The sequence below is a fragment of the Pseudophryne corroboree genome, chromosome 3, assembly GCF_028390025.1.
Source record: "Pseudophryne corroboree isolate aPseCor3 chromosome 3, aPseCor3.hap2, whole genome shotgun sequence".
Classification (NCBI taxonomy): Eukaryota; Metazoa; Chordata; class Amphibia; order Anura; family Myobatrachidae; genus Pseudophryne; species Pseudophryne corroboree.
In genome coordinates this window covers 331,051,614-331,076,945 of record NC_086446.1, presented here as the reverse complement: position 1 = coordinate 331,076,945, position 25,332 = coordinate 331,051,614, and the positions used below count along the sequence as shown (strand labels likewise).

General features: G+C 32.7%; 17 non-coding genes across 17 annotated transcripts; all 17 read right to left on the bottom strand.

Moving 5' to 3' along the window:
* Window positions 1-1,453: 1,453 nt before the first annotated feature.
* Window positions 1,454-1,525, bottom strand: TRNAP-AGG (transfer RNA proline (anticodon AGG)). The gene has a single exon. It is a non-coding gene; the product is annotated as a tRNA-Pro (tRNA).
* Window positions 1,526-2,373: 848 nt separating this feature from the next.
* TRNAP-AGG (transfer RNA proline (anticodon AGG)) lies at window positions 2,374-2,445 on the bottom strand. The gene has a single exon. It is a non-coding gene; the product is annotated as a tRNA-Pro (tRNA).
* Window positions 2,446-5,136: 2,691 nt separating this feature from the next.
* TRNAP-AGG (transfer RNA proline (anticodon AGG)) lies at window positions 5,137-5,208 on the bottom strand. Its single transcript has one exon. It is a non-coding gene; the product is annotated as a tRNA-Pro (tRNA).
* Window positions 5,209-11,579: 6,371 nt separating this feature from the next.
* Window positions 11,580-11,651, bottom strand: TRNAP-AGG (transfer RNA proline (anticodon AGG)). The gene has a single exon. It is a non-coding gene; the product is annotated as a tRNA-Pro (tRNA).
* An 850-nt stretch (window positions 11,652-12,501) lies between these two features.
* Window positions 12,502-12,573, bottom strand: TRNAP-AGG (transfer RNA proline (anticodon AGG)). The gene has a single exon. It is a non-coding gene; the product is annotated as a tRNA-Pro (tRNA).
* Window positions 12,574-13,421: 848 nt separating this feature from the next.
* Window positions 13,422-13,493, bottom strand: TRNAP-AGG (transfer RNA proline (anticodon AGG)). The gene has a single exon. It is a non-coding gene; the product is annotated as a tRNA-Pro (tRNA).
* An 846-nt stretch (window positions 13,494-14,339) lies between these two features.
* TRNAP-AGG (transfer RNA proline (anticodon AGG)) lies at window positions 14,340-14,411 on the bottom strand. Its single transcript has one exon. It is a non-coding gene; the product is annotated as a tRNA-Pro (tRNA).
* Window positions 14,412-16,182: 1,771 nt separating this feature from the next.
* Window positions 16,183-16,254, bottom strand: TRNAP-AGG (transfer RNA proline (anticodon AGG)). The gene has a single exon. It is a non-coding gene; the product is annotated as a tRNA-Pro (tRNA).
* An 849-nt stretch (window positions 16,255-17,103) lies between these two features.
* Window positions 17,104-17,175, bottom strand: TRNAP-AGG (transfer RNA proline (anticodon AGG)). The gene has a single exon. It is a non-coding gene; the product is annotated as a tRNA-Pro (tRNA).
* An 850-nt stretch (window positions 17,176-18,025) lies between these two features.
* TRNAP-AGG (transfer RNA proline (anticodon AGG)) lies at window positions 18,026-18,097 on the bottom strand. Its single transcript has one exon. It is a non-coding gene; the product is annotated as a tRNA-Pro (tRNA).
* Window positions 18,098-18,946: 849 nt separating this feature from the next.
* TRNAP-AGG (transfer RNA proline (anticodon AGG)) lies at window positions 18,947-19,018 on the bottom strand. The gene has a single exon. It is a non-coding gene; the product is annotated as a tRNA-Pro (tRNA).
* An 850-nt stretch (window positions 19,019-19,868) lies between these two features.
* TRNAP-AGG (transfer RNA proline (anticodon AGG)) lies at window positions 19,869-19,940 on the bottom strand. The gene has a single exon. It is a non-coding gene; the product is annotated as a tRNA-Pro (tRNA).
* An 849-nt stretch (window positions 19,941-20,789) lies between these two features.
* Window positions 20,790-20,861, bottom strand: TRNAP-AGG (transfer RNA proline (anticodon AGG)). Its single transcript has one exon. It is a non-coding gene; the product is annotated as a tRNA-Pro (tRNA).
* An 850-nt stretch (window positions 20,862-21,711) lies between these two features.
* Window positions 21,712-21,783, bottom strand: TRNAP-AGG (transfer RNA proline (anticodon AGG)). Its single transcript has one exon. It is a non-coding gene; the product is annotated as a tRNA-Pro (tRNA).
* An 851-nt stretch (window positions 21,784-22,634) lies between these two features.
* Window positions 22,635-22,706, bottom strand: TRNAL-AAG (transfer RNA leucine (anticodon AAG)). The gene has a single exon. It is a non-coding gene; the product is annotated as a tRNA-Leu (tRNA).
* Window positions 22,707-23,556: 850 nt separating this feature from the next.
* On the bottom strand, window positions 23,557-23,628 carry TRNAP-AGG (transfer RNA proline (anticodon AGG)). Its single transcript has one exon. It is a non-coding gene; the product is annotated as a tRNA-Pro (tRNA).
* An 849-nt stretch (window positions 23,629-24,477) lies between these two features.
* TRNAP-CGG (transfer RNA proline (anticodon CGG)) lies at window positions 24,478-24,549 on the bottom strand. The gene has a single exon. It is a non-coding gene; the product is annotated as a tRNA-Pro (tRNA).
* Window positions 24,550-25,332: the final 783 nt, after the last annotated feature.

Sequence of the window (25,332 nt, the reverse complement as noted above, 5' to 3'; positions counted from 1 at the left end):
TTAAAAATGTATTGGTAGCATAGCTAAAATGTTTCCTTAAGGTAAATTTTTGTCCAAGTATGCATATTTGGAAAGTTCAGTGCCAAGATTTAGGGGTTCCTATAGAGTTTGAACTTTTATGATAGTTGGAACCTAAGACTTGTCTCTTACTGTGTGCTACTTAAGCATACAGACCAAGAAGAAAGAAAAAAAACAAAAACCTGCAATTAATTGTTGACCTTTTTGTTTGTCAAAAAGAGCCTAATCTTTTAAGCCACTCATTGTTTCTTAGAAAAAAGCAAGGTAAGAGGAAAAACCTGCAATTTCATTTTGACAGTTTTTTATTTGTCAAAATGAGACTTCTTGAAGCCACTCAAGGTTACTTAGACAAAATGGAATCTACAGTATACCCAATATACCACCAAATGGTTGACAGTTTACTAAATATGCATAAGTATATACTTTTTTGATGGATTGGCAAAAGCAAAATTCACTTGATGCTTTTGACATCAATAAGATAATGGAACCATGGGATTTAAAAGAACCTGAGAAGATGGGCTCGTCCAGGATTTGAACCCGGGACCTCTCGCACCCTAGGATACAATCATACCCCTAGACCAACGAGCCAACTGTTAACGCTTTTTCATGTATACTAATAAAATTGGAAGTGAAACTGTTGGAATACATTAGTAAGTATTTTAAAATACTATCAGATAATAGAACTAAGCACTTTTAAAGAACCTGAGAAAACAGGCTTATCCAGGATATGAATCTGGGGCCTTTTGCACCCAAAGCAAAAATCATACACCCAGACCAACAAGCCACAAGTTAAATAATTTCTTATTCAGATTTTACCATTTTTAAAGTAAAACTCAAATTATTTAATAAAAAAATGCAGTAAGCTGGAAAAAAGATGTTACATTTTAAAAATACCATAACAATTTAAAAATGTATTGGTAGCATAGCTAAAATGTTTCCTTAAGGTAAATTTTTGTCCAAGTATGCATATTTGTAAAGTTCAGTGCCAAGATTTAGGGGTTCCTATAGAGTTTGAAATTTTCTGATAGGTGGAACCTAAGATTTGTCTCATACTGTGTGCAACTTAAGCATACAGACCAAGAAGAAAGAAAAAAACAAAAACCTGCAATTAATTGTTGACCTTTTTGTTTGTCAAAAAGAGCCTATTCTTTGAAGCCACTCATTGTTTCTTAGAAAAAAGCAAGGTAAGAGAAAAACCTGTAATTTCATTTTGACAGTTTTTAATTTGTCAAAATGAGACTTCTTTGAAGCCACTCAAGATTACTTAGACAAAATGGAATCTACAGTATACCCAATATACCACCAAACGGTAGACAGTTTACTAAATATGCATAAGTATATATTTTTGTATGGATTTTCAAAAGCAAAATTCACTTGATGCTTTTGACATCAATCAGATAATGGAACCATGGGATTTAAAAGAACCTGAGAAGATGGACTCGTTCGGGATTTGAACCCGGGACCTCTCGCACCCTAAGCAAGAATCATACCCCTAGACCAACGAGCCAACTGTTCATGCATTTTGATGCATACTAATGAAATTGGAAGTGAACCTGTTAGAATACATTAGTAAGTATTTTAAAATACTATCAGATAATAGAACTAAGCACGTTTAAAGAACATAAGAAAACAGGCTCATCCAGGATATGAACCTGGGGCCTATTGCACCCAAAGCAAAAATTATACACCCAGACCAACAAGCCACAAGCTAAATAATTTCTTATTCAGATTTTACCATTTTTAAAGTAAAACTCTAATTATTTAATAAAAAAATGCAATAGGCTGGAAAAAAAGATGTTACATTTTAAAAATACCATAACAATTTAAAAATGTATTGGTAGCATAGCTAAAATGTTTCCTTGAGGTAAATTTTTGTCCAAGTATGCATATTTGGAAAGTTCAGTGCCAAGATTTAGGGGTTCCTATAGAGTTTGAACTTTTCTGATAGTTGGAACCTAAGACTTGTCTCATACTGTGTGCAACTTATGCATACAGACCAAGAAGAAAGAAAAAAACAAAAACCTGCAATTAATTGTTGACCTTTTTGTTTGTCAAAAAGTGCCTATTCTTTGAAGCCACTTATTGTTTCTTAGAAAAAAGCAAGGTAAGAGAAAAACCTGTAATTTCATTTTGACAGTTTTTAATTTGTCAAAATGAGACTTCTTTGAAGCCACTCAAGATTACTTAGACAAAATGGAATCTACAATATACCCAATATACCACCAAATGGTTGACAGTTTACTAAATATGCATAAGTATATATTTTTTTATGGATTTTCAAAAGCAAAATTCACTTGATGCTTTTGACATCAATCAGATAATGGAACCATGGGATTTAAAAGAATCTGAGAAGATGGGCTCGTCCGGGATTTGAATCCGGGACCTCTCGCAGCCTAAGCGAGAATCATACCCCTAGACCAACGAGCCAACTGTTTATGCATTTTTCATGTATACTAATGAAATTGGAAGTGAAACTGTTGGAATACATTAGTAAGTATTTTAAAATACTATCAGATAATAGAACTAAGCACTTTTAAAGAACCTGAGAAAACAGGCTAATCCAGGATATGTACCTGGGGCCTTTTCCACCCAAAGCAAAAATCATACACCCAGACCAACAAGCCACAAGCTAAATAATTTCTTATTCAGATTTTACCATTTTTAAAGTAAAAATCAAATTATTTAATTAAAAAAATGCAATATGCTGGAAAAAAGATGTTACATTTTAAAAATACCATAACAATTTAAAAATGTATTGGTAGCATAGCTAAAATGTTTCCTTAAGGTAAATTTTTGTCCAAGTATGCATATTTGTAAAGTTCAGTGCCAAGATTTAGGGGTTCCTATAGAGTTTGAACTTTTCTGATAGGTGGAAAGTAAGACTTGTCTCATACTGTGTGCAACTTAAGCATACAGACCAAGAAGAAAGAAAAAAACAAAAACCTGCAATTAATTGTTGACCTTTTTGTTTGTCAAAAAGAGCCTATTCTTTGAAGCCACTCATTGTTTCTTAGAAAAAAGCAAGGTAAGAGAAAAACCTGTAATTTCATTTTGACAGTTTTTAATTTGTCAAAATGAGACTTCTTTGAAGCCACTCAAGATTACTTAGACAAAATGGAATCTACAGTATACCCAATATACCACCAAACGGTAGACAGTTTACTAAATATGCATAAGTATATATTTTTGTATGGATTTTCAAAAGCAAAATTCACTTGATGCTTTTGACATCAATCAGATAATGGAACCATGGGATTTAAAAGAACCTGAGAAAATGGACTCGCCCGGGATTTGAACCCGGGACCTCTCGCACCCTAATCAAGAATCATACCCCTAGACCAACGAGCCAACTGTTAATGCTTTTTCATGTACACTAATAAAATTGGAAGTGAAACTGTTGGAATACATTAGTAAGTATTTTAAAATACTATCAGATAATAGAACTAAGCACTTTTAAAGAACCTGAGAAAACAGGCTTATCCAGGATATGAATCTGGGGCCTTTTGCACCCAAAGCAAAAATCATACACCCAGACCAACAAGCCATAAGTTAAATAATTTCTTATTCAGATTTTACCATTTTTAAAGTAAAACTCAAATTATTTAATAAAAAAATGCAATACGCTGGAAAAAAAGATGTTACATTTTAAAAATACCATAACAATTAAAAAATGTATTGGTAGCATAGCTAAAATGTTTCCTTAAGGTAAATTTTTGTCCAAGTATGCATATTTGGAAAGTTCAGTGCCAAGATTTAGGGGTTCCTATAGAGTTTGAACTTTTATGATTGTTGGAACCTAAGACTTGTCTCTTACTGTGTGCAACTTAAGCATACAGACCAAGAAGAAAGAAAAAAAACAAAAACCTGCAATTAATTGTTGACCTTTTTGTTTGTCAAAAAGAGCCTAATCTTTTAAGCCACTCATTGTTTCTTAGAAAAAAGCAAGGTAAGAGGAAAAACCTGCAATTTCATTTTGACAGTTTTTTATTTGTCAAAATGAGACTTCTTGAAGCCACTCAAGGTTACTTAGACAAAATGGAATCTACAGTATACCCAATATACCACCAAATGGTTGACAGTTTACTAAATATGCATAAGTATATACTTTTTTGATGGATTGGCAAAAGCAAAATTCACTTGATGCTTTTGACATCAATAAGATAATGAAACCATGGGATTTAAAAGAACCTGAGAAGATGGGCTCGTCCAGGATTTGAACCCGGGACCTCTCGCACCCTAGGATACAATCATACCCCTAGACCAACGAGCCAACTGTTAACGCTTTTTCATGTATACTAATAAAATTGGAAGTGAAACTGTTGGAATACATTAGTAAGTATTTTAAAATACTATCAGATAATAGAACTAAGCACTTTTAAATAACCTGAGAAAACAGGCTTATCCAGGATATGAATCTGGGGCCTTTTGCACCCAAAGCAAAAATCATACACCCAGACCAACAAGCCACAAGTTAAATAATTTCTTATTCAGATTTTACCATTTTTAAAGTAAAACTCAAATTATTTAATAAAAAAATGCAGTAAGCTGGAAAAAAAGATGTTACATTTTAAAAATACCATAACAATTTAAAAATGTATTGGTAGCATAGCTAAAATGTTTCCTTAAGGTAAATTTTTGTCCAAGTATGCATATTTGTAAAGTTCAGTGCCAAGATTTAGGGGTTCCTATAGAGTTTGAAATTTTCTGATAGGTGGAACCTAAGACTTGTCTCATACTGTGTGCAACTTAAGCATACAGACCAAGAAGAAAGAAAAAAACAAAAACCTGCAATTAATTGTTGACCTTTTTGTTTGTCAAAAAGAGCCTATTCTTTGAAGCCACTCATTGTTTCTTAGAAAAAAGCAAGGTAAGAGAAAAACCTGTAATTTCATTTTGACAGTTTTTAATTTGTCAAAATGAGACTTCTTTGAAGCCACTCAAGATTACTTAGACAAAATGGAATCTACAGTATACCCAATATACCACCAAACGGTAGACAGTTTACTAAATATGCATAAGTATATATTTTTGTATGGATTTTCAAAAGCAAAATTCACTTGATGCTTTTGACATCAATCAGATAATGGAACCATGGGATTTAAAAGAACCTGAGAAGATGGACTCGTCCGGGATTTGAACCCGGGACCTCTCGCACCCTAAGCAAGAATCATACCCCTAGACCAACGAGCCAACTGTTCATGCATTTTGATGCATACTAATGAAATTGGAAGTGAACCTGTTGGAATACATTAGTAAGTATTTTAAAATACTATCAGATAATAGAACTAAGCACGTTTAAAGAACATAAGAAAACAGGCTCATCCAGGATATGAACCTGGGGCCTTTTGCACCCAAAGCAAAAATTATACACCCAGACCAACAAGCCACAAGCTAAATAATTTCTTATTCAGATTTTACCATTTTTAAAGTAAAACTCAAATTATTTAATAAAAAAAATGCAATAAGCTGGAAAAAAAGATGTTACATTTTAAAAATACCATAATAATTAAAAAATGTATTGGTAGCATAGCTAAAATGTTTCCTAAAGGTACATTTTTGTCCAAGTATGCATATTTGGAAAGTTCAGTGCCAAGATTTAGGGGTTCCTATAGAGTTTGAACTTTTCTGATAGTTGGAACCTAAGACTTGTCTCATACTGTGTGCAACTTATGCATACAGACCAAGAAGAAAGAAAAAAACAAAAACCTGCAATTAATTGTTGACCTTTTTGTTTGTCAAAAAGAGCCTATTCTTTGAAGCCACTCATTGTTTCTTAGAAAAAAGCAAGGTAAGAGAAAAACCTGTAATTTCATTTTGACAGTTTTAATTTGTCAAAATGAGACTTCTTTGAAGCCACTCAAGATTACTTAGACAAAATGGAATCTACAGTATACCCAATATACCACCAAATGGTTGACAGTTTACTAAATATGCATAAGTATATATTTTTTTATGGATTTTCAAAAGCAAAATTCACTTGATGCTTTTGACATCAATCAGATAATGGAACCATGGGATTTAAAGGAATCAGAGAAGATGGACTCGTCTGGGATTTGAACCCAGGACCTCTCGCACCCTAAGTGAGAATCATACCCCTAGACCAATGAGCCAACTGCTAATGCTTTTTCATGTATACTAATAAAATTGGAAGTGAAACTGTTGGAATACATTAGTAAGTATTTTAAAATACTATCAGATAATAGAACTAAGCACTTTTAAAGAACCTGAGAAAACAGGCTAATCCAGGATATGAACCTGGTGCCTTTTCCACTCAAAGCAAAAATCATACACCCAGACCAACAAGCCACAAGCTAAATAATTTCTTATTCAGATTTTACCATTTTTAAAGTAAAACTCAAATTATTTAATAAAAAAATGCAATAAGCTGGAAAAAAAGATGTTACATTTTAAAAATACCATAACAATTAAAAAATTTATTGGTAGCATAGCTAAAATGTTTCCTTAAGGTACATTTTTGTCCAAGTATGCATATTTGGAAAGTTCAGTGCCAAGATTTAGGGGTTCCTATAGAGTTTGAACTTTTATGATAGTTGGAACCTAAGACTTGTCTCTTACTGTGTGCAATTTAAGCATACAGACCAAGAAGAAAGAAAAAAAACAAAAACCTGCAATTAATTGTTGACCTTTTTGTTTGTCAAAAAGAGCCTATTCTTTTAAGCCACTCATTGTTTCTTAGAAAAAAGCAAGGTAAGATAAAAACCTGCAATTTCATTTTGACAGTTTTTTATTTGTCAAAATGAGACTTCTTGAAGCCACTGAAGGTTACTTAGACAAAATGGAATCTACAGTATACCCAATATACCACCAAATGGTTGACAGTTTACTAAATATGCATAAGTATATACTTTTTTGATGGATTGGCAAAAGCAAAATTCACTTGATGCTTTTGACATTAATAAGATAATGGAACCATGGGATTTAAAAGAACCTGAGAAGATGGGCTCGTCCGGGAGTTGAACACGGGACCTCTCGCACCCTAAGCGAGAACCATACCGCTAGACCAATGAGCCAACTGTTAATGCTTTTTCATGTATACTAATAAAATTGGAAGTGAAACTGTTGGAATACATTAGTAAGTATTTTAAAATACTATCAGATAATAGAACTAAGCACTTTTAAAGAACCTGAGAAAACAGGCATATCCAGGATATGAATCTGGGGCCTTTTGCACCCAAAGCAAAAATCATACACCCAGACCAACAAGCCACAAGCTAAATAATTTCTTATTCAGATTTTACCATTTTTAAAGTAAAACTCAAATTATTTAATAAAAAAATGCAATAAGCTGGAAAAAAAGATGTTACATTTTAAAAATACCATAACAATTTAAAAATGTATTGGTAGCATAGCTAAAATGTTTCCTTAAGGTAAATTTTTGTCCAAGTATGCATATTTGTAAAGTTCAGTGCCAAGATTTAGGGGTTCCTATAGAGTTTGAACTTTTCTGATAGGTGGAACCTAAGACTTGTCTCATACTGTGTGCAACTTAAGCATACAGACCAAGAAGAAAGAAAAAAACAAAAACCTGCAATTAATTGTTGACCTTTTTGTTTGTCAAAAAGAGCCTATTCTTTGAAGCCACTCATTGTTTCTTAGAAAAAAGCAAGGTAAGAGAAAAACCTGTAATTTCATTTTGACAGTTTTTAATTTGTCAAAATGAGACTTCTTTGAAGCCACTCAAGATTACTTAGACAAAATGGAATCTACAGTATACCCAAAATACCACCAAATGGTTGACAGTTTACTAAATATGCATAAGTATATATTTTTTTATGGTTTTTCAAAAGCAAAATTCACTTGATGCTTTTGACATCAATCAGATAATGGAACCATGGGATTTAAAAGAACCTGAGAAGGTGGACTCGTCCGGGATTTGAACCCAAGACCTCTCACACCCTAAGCGAGAATCATACCCCTAGACCAATGAGCCAACTGCTAATGCTTTTTCATGTATACTAATAAAATTGGAAGTGAAACTGTTTCAATACATTAGTAAGTATTTTAAAATACTATCAGATAATAGAACTAAGCACTTTTAAAGAACCTGAGAAAACAGGCATATCCAGGATATGAATCTGGGGCCTTTTGCACCCAAAGCAAAAATCATACACCCAGACCAACAAGCCACAAGCTAAATAATTTCTTATTCAGATTTTACCATTTTTAAAGTAAAACTCAAATTATTTAATAAAAAAATGCAATAAGCTGGAAAAAAAGATGTTACATTTTAAAAATACCATAACAATTTAAAAATGTATTGGTAGCATAGCTAAAATGTTTCCTTAAGGTAAATTTTTGTCCAAGTATGCATATTTGTAAAGTTCAGTGCCAAGATTTAGGGGTTCCTATAGAGTTTGAACTTTTCTGATAGGTGGAACCTAAGACTTGTCTCATACTGTGTGCAACTTAAGCATACAGACCAAGAAGAAAGAAAAAAACAAAAACCTGCAATTAATTGTTGACCTTTTTGTTTGTCAAAAAGAGCCTATTCTTTGAAGCCACTCATTGTTTCTTAGAAAAAAGCAAGGTAAGAGAAAAACCTGTAATTTCATTTTGACAGTTTTTAATTTGTCAAAATGAGACTTCTTTGAAGCCACTCAAGATTACTTAGACAAAATGGAATCTACAGTATACCCAAAATACCACCAAATGGTTGACAGTTTACTAAATATGCATAAGTATATATTTTTTTATGGTTTTTCAAAAGCAAAATTCACTTGATGCTTTTGACATCAATCAGATAATGGAACCATGGGATTTAAAAGAACCTGAGAAGGTGGACTCGTCCGGGATTTGAACCCAAGACCTCTCACACCCTAAGCGAGAATCATACCCCTAGACCAATGAGCCAACTGCTAATGCTTTTTCATGTATACTAATAAAATTGGAAGTGAAACTGTTTCAATACATTAGTAAGTATTTTAAAATACTATCAGATAATAGAACTAAGCACTTTTAAAGAACCTGAGAAAACAGGCTAATCCAGGATATGAACCTGGTGCCATTTCCACTCAAAGCAAAAATCATACACCCAGACCAACAAGCCACAAGCTAAATAATTTCTTATTCAGATTTTACCATTTTTAAAGTAAAACTCAAATTATTTAATAAAAAAATGCAAAAAGCTGGAAAAAAGATGTTACATTTTAAAAATACCATAACAATTTAAAAATGTATTGGTAGCATAGCTAAAATGTTTCCTTAAGGTAAATTTTTGTCCAAGTATGCATATTTGGAAAGTTCAGTGCCAAGAATTAGGGGTTCCTATAGAGTTTGAACTTTTCTGATAGTTGGAACCTAAGACTTGTCTCATACTGTGTGCAACTTAAGCATACAGACCAAGAAGAAAGAAAAAACAAAAACCTGCAATTAATTGTTGACCTTTTTGTTTGTCAAAAAGAGCCTATTCTTTGAAGCCACTCATTGTTTCTTAGAAAAAAGCAAGGTAAGAGAAAAACCTGCAATTTCATTTTGACAGTTTTTAATTTGTCAAAATGAGACTTCTTGAAGCCACTCAAGGTTATTTAGACAAAATGGAATCTACAGTATACCCAATATACCACCAAATGGTTGACAGTTTACTAAATATGCATAAGTATATACTTTTTTGATGGATTGGCAAAAGCAAAATTCACTTGATGCTTTTGACATCAATAAGATAATGGAACCATGGGATTTAAAAGAACCTGAGAAGATGGGCTCGTCCGGGATTTGAACCAAGGAACTTTCGCACCCTAAGCGAGAATCATACCCCTAGACCAACGAGCCAACTGCTAATGCTTTTTCATGTATACTAATAAAATTGGAAGTGAAACTGTTGGAATACATTAGTAAGTATTTTAAAATACTATCAGATAATAGAACTAAGCACTTTTAAAGAACCTGAGAAAACAGGCTTATCCAGGATATGAATCTGGGGCCTTTTGCACCCAAAGCAAAAATCATACACCCAGACCAACAAGCCACAAGTTAAATAATTTCTTATTCAGATTTTACCATTTTTAAAGTAAAACTCAAATTATTTAATAAAAAAATGCAATACGCTGGAAAAAAAGATGTTACATTTTAAAAATACCATAACGATTAAAAAATGTATTGGTAGCATAGCTAAAATGTTTCCTTAAGGTAAATTTTTGTCCAAGTATGCATATTTGGAAAGTTCAGTGCCAAGATTTAGGGGTTACCTATAGAGTTTGAACTTTTATGATAGTTGGAACCTAAGACTTGTCTCTTACTGTGTGCAACTTAAGCATACAGACCAAGAAGAAAGAAAAAAAACAAAAACCTGCAATTAATTGTTGACCTTTTTGTTTGTCAAAAAGAGCCTATTCTTTTAAGCCACTCATTGTTTCTTAGAAAAAAGCAAGGTAAGATAAAAACCTGCAATTTCATTTTGACAGTTTTTTATTTGTCAAAATGAGACTTCTTGAAGCCACTGAAGGTTACTTAGACAAAATGGAATCTACAGTATACCCAATATACCACCAAATGGTTGACAGTTTACTAAATATGCATAAGTATATACTTTTTTGATGGATTGGCAAAAGCAAAATTCACTTGATGCTTTTGACATCAATAAGATAATGGAACCATGGGATTTAAAAGAACCTGAGAAGATGGGCTCGTCAAGCAGTTGAACCCGGGACCTCTCGCACCCTAAGCGAGAATCATACCCCTAGACCAACGAGCCAACTGTTAATGCTTTTTCATGTATACTAATAAAATTGGAAGTGAAACTGTGGGAATACATTAGTAAGTATTTTAAAATACTATCAGATAATAGAACTAAGCACTTTTAAATAACCTGCGAAAACAGGCTTATCCAGGATATGAACCTGGTGCCTTTTCCACTCAAAGCAAAAATCATACACCCAGACCAACAAGCCACAAGCTAAATAATTTCTTATTCAGATTTTACCATTTTTAAAGTAAAACTCAAATTATTTAATTAAAAAATGCAATAAGCTGGAAAAAAAGATGTTACATTTTAAAAATACCATAACAATTTAAAAATGTATTGGTAGCATAGCTAAAATGTTTCCTTAAGGTAAATTTTTGTCCAAGTATGCATATTTGGAAAGTTCAGTGCCAAGATTTAGGGGTTCCTATAGAGTTTGAACTTTTCTGATAGTTGGAACCTAAGACTTGTCTCTTACTGTGTGCAACTTAAGCATACAGACCAAGAAGAAAGAAAAAAAACAAAAACTTGCAATTAATTGCTGACCTTTTTGTTTGTCAAAAAGAGCCTAATCTTTTAAGCCACTCATTGTTTCTTAGAAAAAAGCAAGGTAAGAGGAAAAACCTGCAATTTCATTTTGACAGTTTTTTATTTATCAAAATGAGACTTCTTGAAGCCACCCAAGGTTACTTAGACAAAATGGAATCTAAAGTATACCCAATATACCACCAAATGGTTGACAGTTTACTAAATATGCATAAGTATATACTTTTTTGATGGATTGGCAAAAGCAAAATTCACTTGATGCTTTTGACATCAATAAGATAATGGAACCATGGGATTTAAAAGAACCTGAGAAGATGGGCTCGTCCGGGATTTGAACCCGGGAACTTTCGCACCCTAAGCGAGAATCATACCCCTAGACCAACGAGCCAACTGCTAATGCTTTTTCATGTATACTAATAAAATTGGAAGTGAAACTGTTGGAATACATTAGTAAGTATTTTAAAATACTATCAGATAATAGAACTAAGCACTTTTAAAGAACCTGAGAAAACAGGCTTATCCAGGATATGAATATGGGGCCTTTTGCACCCAAAGCAAAAATCATACACCCAAACCAACAAGCCACAAGTTAAATAATTTCTTATTCAGATTTTACCATTTTTAAAGTAAAACTCAAATTATTTAATAAAAAAATGCAATACGCTGGAAAAAAAGATGTTACATTTTAAAAATACCATAACAATTAAAAAATGTATTGGTAGCATAGCTAAAATGTTTCCTTAAGGTAAATTTTTGTCCAAGTATGCATATTTGGAAAGTTCAGTGCCAAGATTTAGGGGTTACCTATAGAGTTTGAACTTTTATGATAGTTGGAACCTAAGACTTGTCTCTTACTGTGTGCAACTTAAGCATAGAGACCAAGAAGAAAGAAAAAAAACAAAAACCTGCAATTAATTGTTGACCTTTCTGTTTGTCAAAAAGAGCCTATTCTTTTAAGCCACTCATTGTTTCTTAGAAAAAAGCAAGGTAAGATAAAAACCTGCAATTTCATTTTGACAGTTTTTTATTTGTCAAAATGAGACTTCTTGAAGCCACTGAAGGTTACTTAGACAAAATGGAATCTACAGTATACCCAATATACCACCAAATGGTTGACAGTTTACTAAATATGCATAAGTATATACTTTTTTGATGGATTGGCAAAAGCAAAATTCACTTGATGCTTTTGACATCAATAAGATAATGGAACCATGGGATTTAAAAGAACCTGAGAAGATGGGCTCGTCCGGCAGTTGAACCCGGGACCTCTCGCACCCTAAGCGAGAATCATACCCCTAGACCAACGAGCCAACTGTTAATGCTTTTTCATGTATACTAATAAAATTGGAAGTGAAACTGTGGGAATACATTAGTAAGTATTTTAAAATACTATCAGATAATAGAAATAAGCACTTTTAAAGAACCTGAGAAAACAGGCATATCCAGGATATGAATCTGGGGCCTTTTGCACCCAAAGCAAAAATCATACACCCAGACCAACAAGCCACAAGTTAAATTATTTCTTATTCAGATTTTACCATTTTTAAAGTAAAACTCAAATCATTTAATAAAAAATGCAATAAGCTGGAAAAAAAGATGTTACATTTTAAAAATACCATAACAATTTAAAAATGTATTGGTAGCATAGCTAAAATGTTTCCTTAAGGTAAATTTTTGTCCAAGTATGCATATTTGGAAAGTTCAGTGCCAAGATTTAGGGGTTCCTATAGAGTTTGAACTTTTCTGATAGTTGGAACCTAAGACTTGTCTCTTACTGTGTGCAACTTAAGCATACAGACCAAGAAGAAAGAAAAAAAACAAAAACCTGCAATTAATTGTTGACCTTTTTGTTTGTCAAAAAGAGCCTATTCTTTTAAGCCACTCATTGTTTCTTAGAAAAAAGCAAGGTAAGAGAAAAACCTGCAATTTCATTTTGACAGTTTTTTATTTATCAAAATGAGACTTCTTGAAGCCACCCAAGGTTATTTAGACAAAATGGAATCTACAGTATACCCAATATACCACCAAATGGTTGACAGTTTACTAAATATGCATAAGTATATACTTTTTTGATGGATTGGCAAAAGCAAAATTCACTTGATGCTTTTGACATCAATAAGATATTGGAACCATGGGATTTAAAAGAACCTGAGAAGATGGGCTCGTCCGGGATTTGAACCCGGGACCTCTCGCACCCTAAGCAAGAATCATACCCCTAGACCAACGAGCCAACTGTTAATACTTTTTCATGTTTACTAATAAAATTGGAAGTGAAACTGTTGGAATACATTAGTAAGTATTTTAAAATACTATCAGATAATAGAACTAAGCACTTTTAAAGAACCTGAGAAAACAGGCTTATCCAGGATATGAATCTGGGGCCTTTTGCACCCAAAGCAAAAATCATACACCCAGACCAACAAGCCATAAGTTAAATAATTTCTTATTCAGATTTTACCATTTTTAAAGTAAAACTCAAATTATTTAATAAAAAAATGCAATACGCTGGAAAAAAAGATGTTACATTTTAAAAATACCATAACAATTAAAAAATGTATTGGTAGCATAGCTAAAATGTTTCCTTAAGGTAAATTTTTGTCCAAGTATGCATATTTGGAAAGTTCAGTGCCAAGATTTAGGGGTTCCTATAGAGTTTGAACTTTTATGATAGTTGGAACCTAAGACTTGTCTCTTACTGTGTGCAACCTAAGCATACAGACCAAGAAGAAAGAAAAAAAAAATCCTGCAATTAATTGTTGACCTTTTTGTTTGTCAAAAAGAGCCTAATCTTTTAAGCCACTCATTGTTTTTTAGAAAAAAGCAAGGTAAGAGGAAAAACCTGCAATTTCATTTTGACAGTTTTTTATTTGTCAAAATGAGACTTCTTGAAGCCACTCAAGGTTACTTAGACAAAATGGAATCTACAGTATACCCAAAATACCACCAAATGGTTGACAGTTTACTAAATATGCATAAGTATATATTTTTTTATGCATTTTCAAAAGCAAAATTCACTTGATGTTTTTGACATCAATCAGATAATGGAACCATGGGATTTAAAAGAACCTGAGAAGATGGGCTCATCCGGGATTTGAACCCGGGACCTCTCGCACCCTAAGCAAGAATCATACCCCTAGACCAACGAGCCAACTGTTAATGCTTTTTCATGTATACTAATAAAATTGGAAGTGAAACTGTTGGAATACATTAGTAAGTATTTTAAAATACTATCAGATAATAGAACTAAGCACTTTTAAAGAACCTGAGAAAACAGGCTTATCCAGGATATGAATCTGGGGCCTTTTGCACCCAAAGCAAAAATCATACACCCAGACCAACAAGCCATAAGTTAAATAATTTCTTATTCAGATTTTACCATTTTTAAAGTAAAACTCAAATTATTTAATAAAAAAATGCAATACGCTGGAAAAAAAGATGTTACATTTTAAAAATACCATAACAATTAAAAAATGTATTGGTAGCATAGCTAAAATGTTTCCTTAAGGTAAATTTTTGTCCAAGTATGCATATTTGGAAAGTTCAGTGCCAAGATTTAGGGGTTCCTTTAGAGTTTGAACTTTTATGATAGTTGGAACCTAAGACTTGTCTCTTACTGTGTGCAACTTAAGCATACAGACCAAGAAGAAAGAAAAAAAACAAAAACCTGCAATTAATTGTTGACCTTTTTGTTTGTCAAAAAGAGCCTATTCTTTTAAGCCACTCATTGTTTCTTAGAAAAAAGCAAGGTAAGAGAAAAACCTGCAATTTCATTTTGACAGTTTTTTATTTGTCAAAATGAGACTTCTTGAAGCCACTGAAGGTTACTTAGACAAAATGGAATCTACAGTATACCCAATATACCACCAAATGGTTGACAGTTTACTAAATATGCTTAAGTATATACTTTTTTGATGGATTGGCAAAAGCAAAATTCACTTGATGCTTTTGACATCAATAAGATAATGGAACCATGGGATTTAAAAGAACCTGAGAAGATGGGCTCGTCCGGGATTTGAACCAGGGAACTTTCGCACCCTAAGCGAGAATCATACCCCTAGACCAACGAGCCAACTGCTAATGCTTTTTCATGTATACTAATAAAATTGGAAGTGAAACTGTTGGAATACATTAGTAAGTATTTTAAAATACTATCAGATAATAGAACTAAGCACTTTTAAAGAACCTGAGAAAACAGGCTTATCCAGGATATGAATCTGGGGCCTTTTGCACCCAAAGCAAAAATCATACACCCAAACCAACAAGCCACAAGTTAAATAATTTCTTATTCAGATTTTACCATTTTTAAAGTAAAACTCAAATTATTTAATAAAAAAATGCAATACGCTGGAAAAAAAGATGTTACATTTTAAAAATACCATAACAATTAAAAAATGTATTGGTAGCATAGCTAAAATGTTTCCTTAAGGTAAATTTTTGTCCAAGTATGCATATTTGGAAAGTTCAGTGCCAAGATTTAGGGGTTACCTATAGAGTTTGAACTTTTATGATAGTTGGAACCTAAGACTTGTCTCTTACTGTGTGCAACTTAAGCATACAGACCAAGAAGAAAGAAAAAAAACAAAAACCTGCAATTAATTGTTGACCTTTTTGTTTGTCAAAAAGAGCCTATTCTTTTAAGCCACTCATTGTTTCTTAGAAAAAAGCAAGGTAAGATAAAAACCTGCAATTTCATTTTGACAGTTTTTTATTTGTCAAAATGAGACTTCTTGAAGCCACTGAAGGTTACTTAGACAAAATGGAATCTACAGTATACCCAATATACCACCAAATGGTTGACAGTTTACTAAATATGCATAAGTATATACTTTTTTGATGGATTGGCAAAAGCAAAATTCACTTGATGCTTTTGACATCAATAAGATAATGGAACCATGGGATTTAAAAGAACCTGAGAAGATGGGCTCGTCCGGCAGTTGAACCCGGGACCTCTCGCACCCTAAGCGAGAATCATACCCCTAGACCAACGAGCCAACTGTTAATGCTTTTTCATGTATACTAATAAAATTGGAAGTGAAACTGTGGGAATACATTAGTAAGTATTTTAAAATACTATCAGATAATAGAAATAAGCACTTTTAAAGAACCTGAGAAAACAGGCATATCCAGGATATGAATCTGGGGCCTTTTGCACCCAAAGCAAAAATCATACACCCAGACCAACAAGCCACAAGTTAAATTATTTCTTATTCAGATTTTACCATTTTTAAAGTAAAACTCAAATTATTTAATAAAAACATGCAATAAGCTGGAAAAAAAGATGTTACATTTTAAAAATACCATAACAATTTAAAAATGTATTGGTAGCATAGCTAAAATGTTTCCTTAAGGTAAATTTTTGTCCAAGTATGCATATTTGGAAAGTTCAGTGCCAAGATTTAGGGGTTCCTATAGAGTTTGAACTTTTCTGATAGTTGGAACCTAAGACTTGTCTCTTACTGTGTGCAACTTAAGCATACAGACCAAGAAGAAAGAAAAAAAACAAAAACCTGCAATTAATTGTTGACCTTTTTGTTTGTCAAAAAGAGCCTATTCTTTTAAGCCACTCATTGTTTCTTAGAAAAAATCAAGGTAAGAGAAAAACCTGCAATTTCATTTTGACAGTTTTTTATTTATCAAAATGAGACTTCTTGAAGCCACCCAAGGTTATTTAGACAAAATGGAATCTACAGTATACCCAATATACCACCAAATGGTTGACAGTTTACTAAATATGCATAAGTATATACTTTTTTGATGGATTGGCAAAAGCAAAATTCACTTGATGCTTTTGACATCAATAAGATATTGGAACCATGGGATTTAAAAGAACCTGAAAAGATGGGCTCATCCGGGATTTGAACCCGGGACCTCTCGCACCCTAAGCAAGAATCATACCCCTAGACCAACGAGCCAACTGTTAATGCTTTTTCATGTATACTAATAAAATTGGAAGTGAAACTGTTGGAATACATTAGTAAGTATTTTAAAATACTATCAGATAATAGAACTAAGCACTTTTAAAGAACCTGAGAAAACAGGCTTATCCAGGATATGAACCTGGTGCCTTTTCCACTCAAAGCAAAAATCATACACCCAGACCAACAAGCCACAAGCTAAATAATTTCTTATTCAGATTTTACCATTTTTAAAGTAAAACTCAAATTATTTAATTAAAAAATGCAATAAGCTGGAAAAAAAGATGTTACATTTTAAAAATACCATAACAATTTAAAAATGTATTGGTAGCATAGCTAAAATGTTTCCTTAAGGTAAATTTTTGTCCAAGTATGCATATTTGGAAAGTTCAGTGCCAAGATTTAGGGGTTCCTATAGAGTTTGAACTTTTCTGATAGTTGGAACCTAAGACTTGTCTCTTACTGTGTGCAACTTAAGAATACAGACCAAGAAGAAAGAAAAAAAAACAAAAACCTGCAATTAATTGTTGACCTTTTTGTTTGTCAAAAAGAGCCTAATCTTTTAAGCCACTCATTGTTTCTTAGAAAAAAGCAAGGTAAGAGGAAAAACCTGCAATTTCATTTTGACAGTTTTTTATTTGTCAAAATGAGACTTCTTGAAGCCACTCAAGGTTACTTAGACAAAATGGAATCTACAGTATACCCAAAATACCACCAAATGGTTGACAGTTTACTAAATATGCATAAGTATATATTTTTTTATGGATTTTCAAAAGCAAAATTCACTTGATGCTTTTGACATCAATCAGATAATGGAACCATGGGATTTAAAAGAACCTGAGAAGATGGGCTCATCCGGGATTTGAACCCGGGACCTCTCGCACCCTAAGCAAGAATCATACCCCTAGACCAACGAGCCAACTGTTAATACTTTTTCATGTTTACTAATAAAATTGGAAGTGAAACTGTTGGAATACATTAGTAAGTATTTTAAAATACTATCAGATAATAGAACTAAGCACTTTTAAAGAACCTGAGAAAACAGGCTTATCCAGGATATGAATCTGGGGCCTTTTGCACCCAAAGCAAAAATCATACACCCAGACCAACAAGCCATAAGTTAAATAATTTCTTATTCAGATTTTACCATTTTTAAAGTAAAACTCAAATTATTTAATAAAAAAATGCAATACGCTGGAAAAAAAGATGTTACATTTTAAAAATACCATAACAATTAAAAAATGTATTGGTAGCATAGCTAAAATGTTTCCTTAAGGTAAATTTTTGTCCAAGTATGCATATTTGGAAAGTTCAGTGCCAAGATTTAGGGGTTCCTTTAGAGTTTGAACTTTTATGATAGTTGGAACCTAAGACTTGTCTCTTACTGTGTGCAACTTAAGCATACAGACCAAGAAGAAAGAAAAAAAACAAAAACCTGCAATTAATTGTTGACCTTTTTGTTTGTCAAAAAGAGCCTATTCTTTTAAGCCACTCATTGTTTCTTAGAAAAAAGCAAGGTAAGAGAAAAACCTGCAATTTCATTTTGACAGTTTTTTATTTGTCAAAATGAGACTTCTTGAAGCCACTCAAGGTTACTTAGACAAAATGGAATCTACAGTATACCCAATATACCACCAAATGGTTGACAGTTTACTAAATATGCTTAAGTATATACTTTTTTGATGGATTGGCAAAAGCAAAATTCACTTGATGCTTTTGACATCAATAAGATAATGGAACCATGGGATTTAAAAGAACCTGAGAAGATGGGCTCGTCCGGGATTTGAACCCGGGAACTTTCGCACCCTAAGCGAGAATCATACCCCTAGACCAACGAGCCAACTGCTAATGCTTTTTCATGTATACTAATAAAATTGGAAGTGAAACTGTTGGAATACATTAGTAAGTATTTTAAAATACTATCAGATAATAGAACTAAGCACTTTTAAAGAACCTGAGAAAACAGGCTTATCCAGGATATGAATCTGGGGCCTTTTGCACCCAAAGCAAAAATCATACACCCAAACCAACAAGCCACAAGTTAAATAATTTCTTATTCAGATTTTACCATTTTTAAAGTAAAACTCAAATTATTTAATAAAAAAATGCAATACGCTGGAAAAAAAGATGTTACATTTTAAAAATACCATAACAATTAAAAAATGTATTGGTAGCATAGCTAAAATGTTTCCTTAAGGTAAATTTTTGTCCAAGTATGCATATTTGGAAAGTTCAGTGCCAAGATTTAGGGGTTACCTATAGAGTTTGAACTTTTATGATAGTTGGAACCTAAGACTTGTCTCTTACTGTGTGCAACTTAAGCATACAGACCAAGAAGAAAGAAAAAAAACAAAAACCTGCAATTAATTGTTGACCTTTTTGTTTGTCAAAAAGAGCCTATTCTTTTAAGCCACTCATTGTTTCTTAGAAAAAAGCAAGGTAAGATAAAAACCTGCAATTTCATTTTGACAGTTTTTTATTTGTCAAAATGAGACTTCTTGAAGCCACTGAAGGTTACTTAGACAAAATGGAATCTACAGTATACCCAATATACCACCAAATGGTTGACAGTTTACTAAATATGCATAAGTATATACTTTTTTGATGGATTGGCAAAAGCAAAATTCACTTGATGCTTTTGACATCAATAAGATAATGGAACCATGGGATTTAAAAGAACCTGAGAAGATGGGCTCGTCCGGCAGTTGAACCCGGGACCTCTCGCACCCTAAGCGAGAATCATACCCCTAGACCAACGAGCCAACTGTTAATGCTTTTTCATGTATACTAATAAAATTGGAAGTGAAACTGTGGGAATACATTAGTAAGTATTTTAAAATACTATCAGATAATAGAAATAAGCACTTTTAAAGAACCTGAGAAAACAGGCATATCCAGGATATGAATCTGGGGCCTTTTGCACCCAAAGCAAAAATCATACACCCAGACCAACAAGCCACAAGTTAAATTATTTCTTATTCAGATTTTACCATTTTTAAAGTAAAACTCAAATTATTTAATAAAAACATGCAATAAGCTGGAAAAAAAGATGTTACATTTTAAAAATACCATAACAATTTAAAAATGTATTGGTAGTATAGCTAAAATGTTTCCTTAAGGTAAATTTTTGTCCAAGTATGCATATTTGGAAAGTTCAGTGCCAAGATTTAGGGGTTCCTATAGAGTTTGAACTTTTCTGATAGTTGGAACCTAAGACTTGTCTCTTACTGTGTGCAACTTAAGCATACAGACCAAGAAGAAAGAAAAAAAACAAAAACCTGCAATTAATTGTTGACCTTTTTGTTTGTCAAAAAGAGCCTATTCTTTTAAGCCACTCATTGTTTCTTAGAAAAAATCAAGGTAAGAGAAAAACCTGCAATTTCATTTTGACAGTTTTTTATTTATCAAAATGAGACTTCTTGAAGCCACCCAAGGTTATTTAGACAAAATGGAATCTACAGTATACCCAATATACCACCAAATGGTTGACAGTTTACTAAATTTGCATAAGTATATACTTTTTTGATGGATTGGCAAAAGCAAAATTCACTTGATGCTTTTGACATCAATAAGATATTGGAACCATGGGATTTAAAAGAACCTGAGAAGATGGGCTCATCCGGGATTTGAACCCGGGACCTCTCGCACCCTAAGCAAGAATCATACCCCTAGACCAACGAGCCAACTGTTAGTGCTTTTTCATGTATACTAATAAAATTGGAAGTGAAACTGTTGGAATACATTAGTAAGTATTTTAAAATACTATCAGATAATAGAACTAAGCACTTTTAAATAACCTGAGAAAACAGGCTTATCCAGGATATGAACCTGGTGCCTTTTCCACTCAAAGCAAAAATCATACACCCAGACCAACAAGCCACAAGCTAAATAATTTCTTATTCAGATTTTACCATTTTTAAAGTAAAACTCAAATTATTTAATTAAAAAATGCAATAAGCTGGAAAAAAAGATGTTACATTTTAAAAATACCATAACAATTTAAAAATGTATTGGTAGCATAGCTAAAATGTTTCCTTAAGGTAAATTTTTGTCCAAGTATGCATATTTGGAAAGTTCAGTGCCAAGATTTAGGGGTTCCTATAGAGTTTGAACTTTTCTGATAGTTGGAACCTAAGACTTGTCTCTTACTGTGTGCAACTTAAGAATACAGACCAAGAAGAAAGAAAAAAAACAAAAACCTGCAATTAATTGTTGACCTTTTTGTTTGTCAAAAAGAGCCTAATCTTTTAAGCCACTCATTGTTTCTTAGAAAAAAGCAAGGTAAGAGGAAAAACCTGCAATTTCATTTTGACAGTTTTTTATTTATCAAAATGAGACTTCTTGAAGTCACCCAAGGTTACTTAGACAAAATGGAATCTAAAGTATACCCAATATACCACCAAATGGTTGACAGTTTACTAAATATGCATAAGTATATACTTTTTTGATGGATTGGCAAAAGCAAAATTCACTTGATGCTTTTGACATCAATAAGATAATGGAACCATGGGATTTAAAAGAACCTGAGAAGATGGGCTCGTCCGGGATTTGAACCCGGGACCTCTCGCACCCTAAGCGAGAATCATACCCCTAGACCAACGAGCCAACTGTTAATGCTTTTTCATGTATACTAATAAAATTGGAAGTGAAACTGTTGGAATACATTAGTAAGTATTTTAAAATACTATCAGATAATAGAACTAAGCACTTTTAAAGAACCTGAGAAAACAGGCTTATCCAGGATATGAATCTGGGGCCTTTTGCACCCAAAGCAAAAATCATACACCCAGACCAACAAGCCATAAGTTAAATAATTTCTTATTCAGATTTTACCATTTTTAAAGTAAAACTCAAATTATTTAATAAAAAAATGCAATACGCTGGAAAAAAAGATGTTACATTTTAAAAATACCATAACAATTAAAAAATGTATTGGTAGCATAGCTAAAATGTTTCCTTAAGGTAAATTTTTGTCCAAGTATGCATATTTGGAAAGTTCAGTGCCAAGATTTAGGGGTTCCTATAGAGTTTGAACTTTTATGATAGTTGGAACCTAAGACTTGTCTCTTACTGTGTGCAACCTAAGCATACAGACCAAGAAGAAAGAAAAAAAAAACAAAAACCTGCAATTAATTGTTGACCTTTTTGTTTGTCAAAAAGAGCCTAATCTTTTAAGCCACTCATTGTTTTTTAGAAAAAAGCAAGGTAAGAGGAAAAACCTGCAATTTCATTTTGACAGTTTTTTATTTGTCAAAATGAGACTTCTTGAAGCCACTCAAGGTAACTTAGACAAAATGGAATCTACAGTATACCCAAAATACCACCAAATGGTTGACAGTTTACTAAATATGCATAAGTATATATTTTTTTATGGATTTTCAAAAGCAAAATTCACTTGATGCTTTTGACATCAATCAGATAATGGAACCATGGGATTTAAAAGAACCTGAGAAGATGGACTCGTCCGGGATTTGAACCCAGGACCTCTCGCACCTTAAGCAAGAATCATACCCCTAGACCAACGAGCCAACTGTTCATGCATTTTGATGCATACTAATGAAATTGGAAGTGAACCTGTTGAAATACATTAGGAAGTATTTTAAAATACTATCAGATAATAGAACTAAGCACTTTTAAAGAACCTGAGAAAACAGGCTTATCCAGGATATGAATCTGGGGCCTTTTGCACCCAAAGCAAAAATCATACACCCAAACCAACAAGCCACAAGTTAAATAATTTCTTATTCAGATTTTACCATTTTTAAAGTAAAACTCAAATTATTTAATAAAAAAATGCAATACGCTGGAAAAAAAGATGTTACATTTTAAAAATACCATAACAATTAAAAAATGTATTGGTAGCATAGCTAAAATGTTTCCTTAAGGTAAATTTTTGTCCAAGTATGCATATTTGGAAAGTTCAGTGCCAAGATTTAGGGGTTACCTATAGAGTTTGAACTTTTATGATAGTTGGAACCTAAGACTTGTCTCTTACTGTGTGCAACTTAAGCATACAGACCAAGAAGAAAGAAAAAAAACAAAAACCTGCAATTAATTGTTGACCTTTTTGTTTGTCAAAAAGAGCCTATTCTTTTAAGCCACTCATTGTTTCTTAGAAAAAAGCAAGGTAAGATAAAAACCTGCAATTTCATTTTGACAGTTTTTTATTTGTCAAAATGAGACTTCTTGAAGCCACTGAAGGTTACTTAGACAAAATGGAATCTACAGTATACCCAATATACCACCAAATGGTTGACAGTTTACTAAATATGCATAAGTATATACTTTTTTGATGGATTGGCAAAAGCAAAATTCACTTGATGCTTTTGACATCAATAAGATAATGGAACCATGGGATTTAAAAGAACCTGAGAAGATGGGCTCGTCCGGCAGTTGAACCCGGGACCTCTCGCACCCTAAGCGAGAATCATACCCCTAGACCAACGAGCCAACTGTTAATGCTTTTTCATGTATACTAATAAAATTGGAAGTGAAACTGTGGGAATACATTAGTAAGTATTTTAAAATACTATCAGATAATAGAAATAAGCACTTTTAAAGAACCTGAGAAAACAGGCATATCCAGGATATGAATCTGGGGCCTTTTGCACCCAAAGCAAAAATCATACACCCAGACCAACAAGCCACAAGTTAAATTATTTCTTATTCAGATTTTACCATTTTTAAAGTAAAACTCAAATTATTTAATAAAAACATGCAATAAGCTGGAAAAAAAGATGTTACATTTTAAAAATACCATAACAATTTAAAAATGTATTGGTAGCATAGCTAAAATGTTTCCTTAAGGTAAATTTTTGTCCAAGTATGCATATTTGGAAAGTTCAGTGCCAAGATTTAGGGGTTCCTATAGAGTTTGAACTTTTCTGATAGTTGGAACCTAAGACTTGTCTCTTACTGTGTGCAACTTAAGCATACAGACCAAGAAGAAAGAAAAAAAACAAAAACCTGCAATTAATTGTTGACCTTTTTGTTTGTCAAAAAGAGCCTATTCTTTTAAGCCACTCATTGTTTCTTAGAAAAAATCAAGGTAAGAGAAAAACCTGCAATTTCATTTTGACAGTTTTTTATTTATCAAAATGAGACTTCTTGAAGCCACCCAAGGTTATTTAGACAAAATGGAATCTACAGTATACCCAATATACCACCAAATGGTTGACAGTTTACTAAATTTGCATAAGTATATACTTTTTTGATGGATTGGCAAAAGCAAAATTCACTTGATGCTTTTGACATCAATAAGATATTGGAACCATGGGATTTAAAAGAACCTGAGAAGATGGGCTCATCCGGGATTTGAACCCGGGACCTCTCGCACCCGAAGCAAGAATCATACCCCTAGACCAACGAGCCAACTGTTAGTGCTTTTTCATGTATACTAATAAAATTGGAAGTGAAACTGTTGGAATACATTAGTAAGTATTTTAAAATACTATCAGATAATAGAACTAAGCACTTTTAAAGAACCTGAGAAAACAGGCTTATCCAGGATATGAACCTGGTGCCTTTTCCACTCAAAGCAAAAATCATACACCCAGACCAACAAGCCACAAGCTAAATAATTTCTTATTCAGATTTTACCATTTTTAAAGTAAAACTCAAATTATTTAATTAAAAAATGCAATAAGCTGGAAAAAAAGATGTTACATTTTAAAAATACCATAACAATTTAAAAATGTATTGGTAGCATAGCTAAAATGTTTCCTTAAGGTAAATTTTTGTCCAAGTATGCATATTTGGAAAGTTCAGTGCCAAGATTTAGGGGTTCCTATAGAGTTTGAACTTTTCTGATAGTTGGAACCTAAGACTTGTCTCTTACTGTGTGCAACTTAAGAATACAGACCAAGAAGAAAGAAAAAAAACAAAAACCTGCAATTAATTGTTGACCTTTTTGTTTGTCAAAAAGAGCCTAATCTTTTAAGCCACTCATTGTTTCTTAGAAAAAAGCAAGGTAAGAGGAAAAACCTGCAATTTCATTTTGACAGTTTTTTATTTATCAAAATGAGACTTCTTGAAGTCACCCAAGGTTACTTAGACAAAATGGAATCTAAAGTATACCCAATATACCACCAAATGGTTGACAGTTTACTAAATATGCATAAGTATATACTTTTTTGATGGATTGGCAAAAGCAAA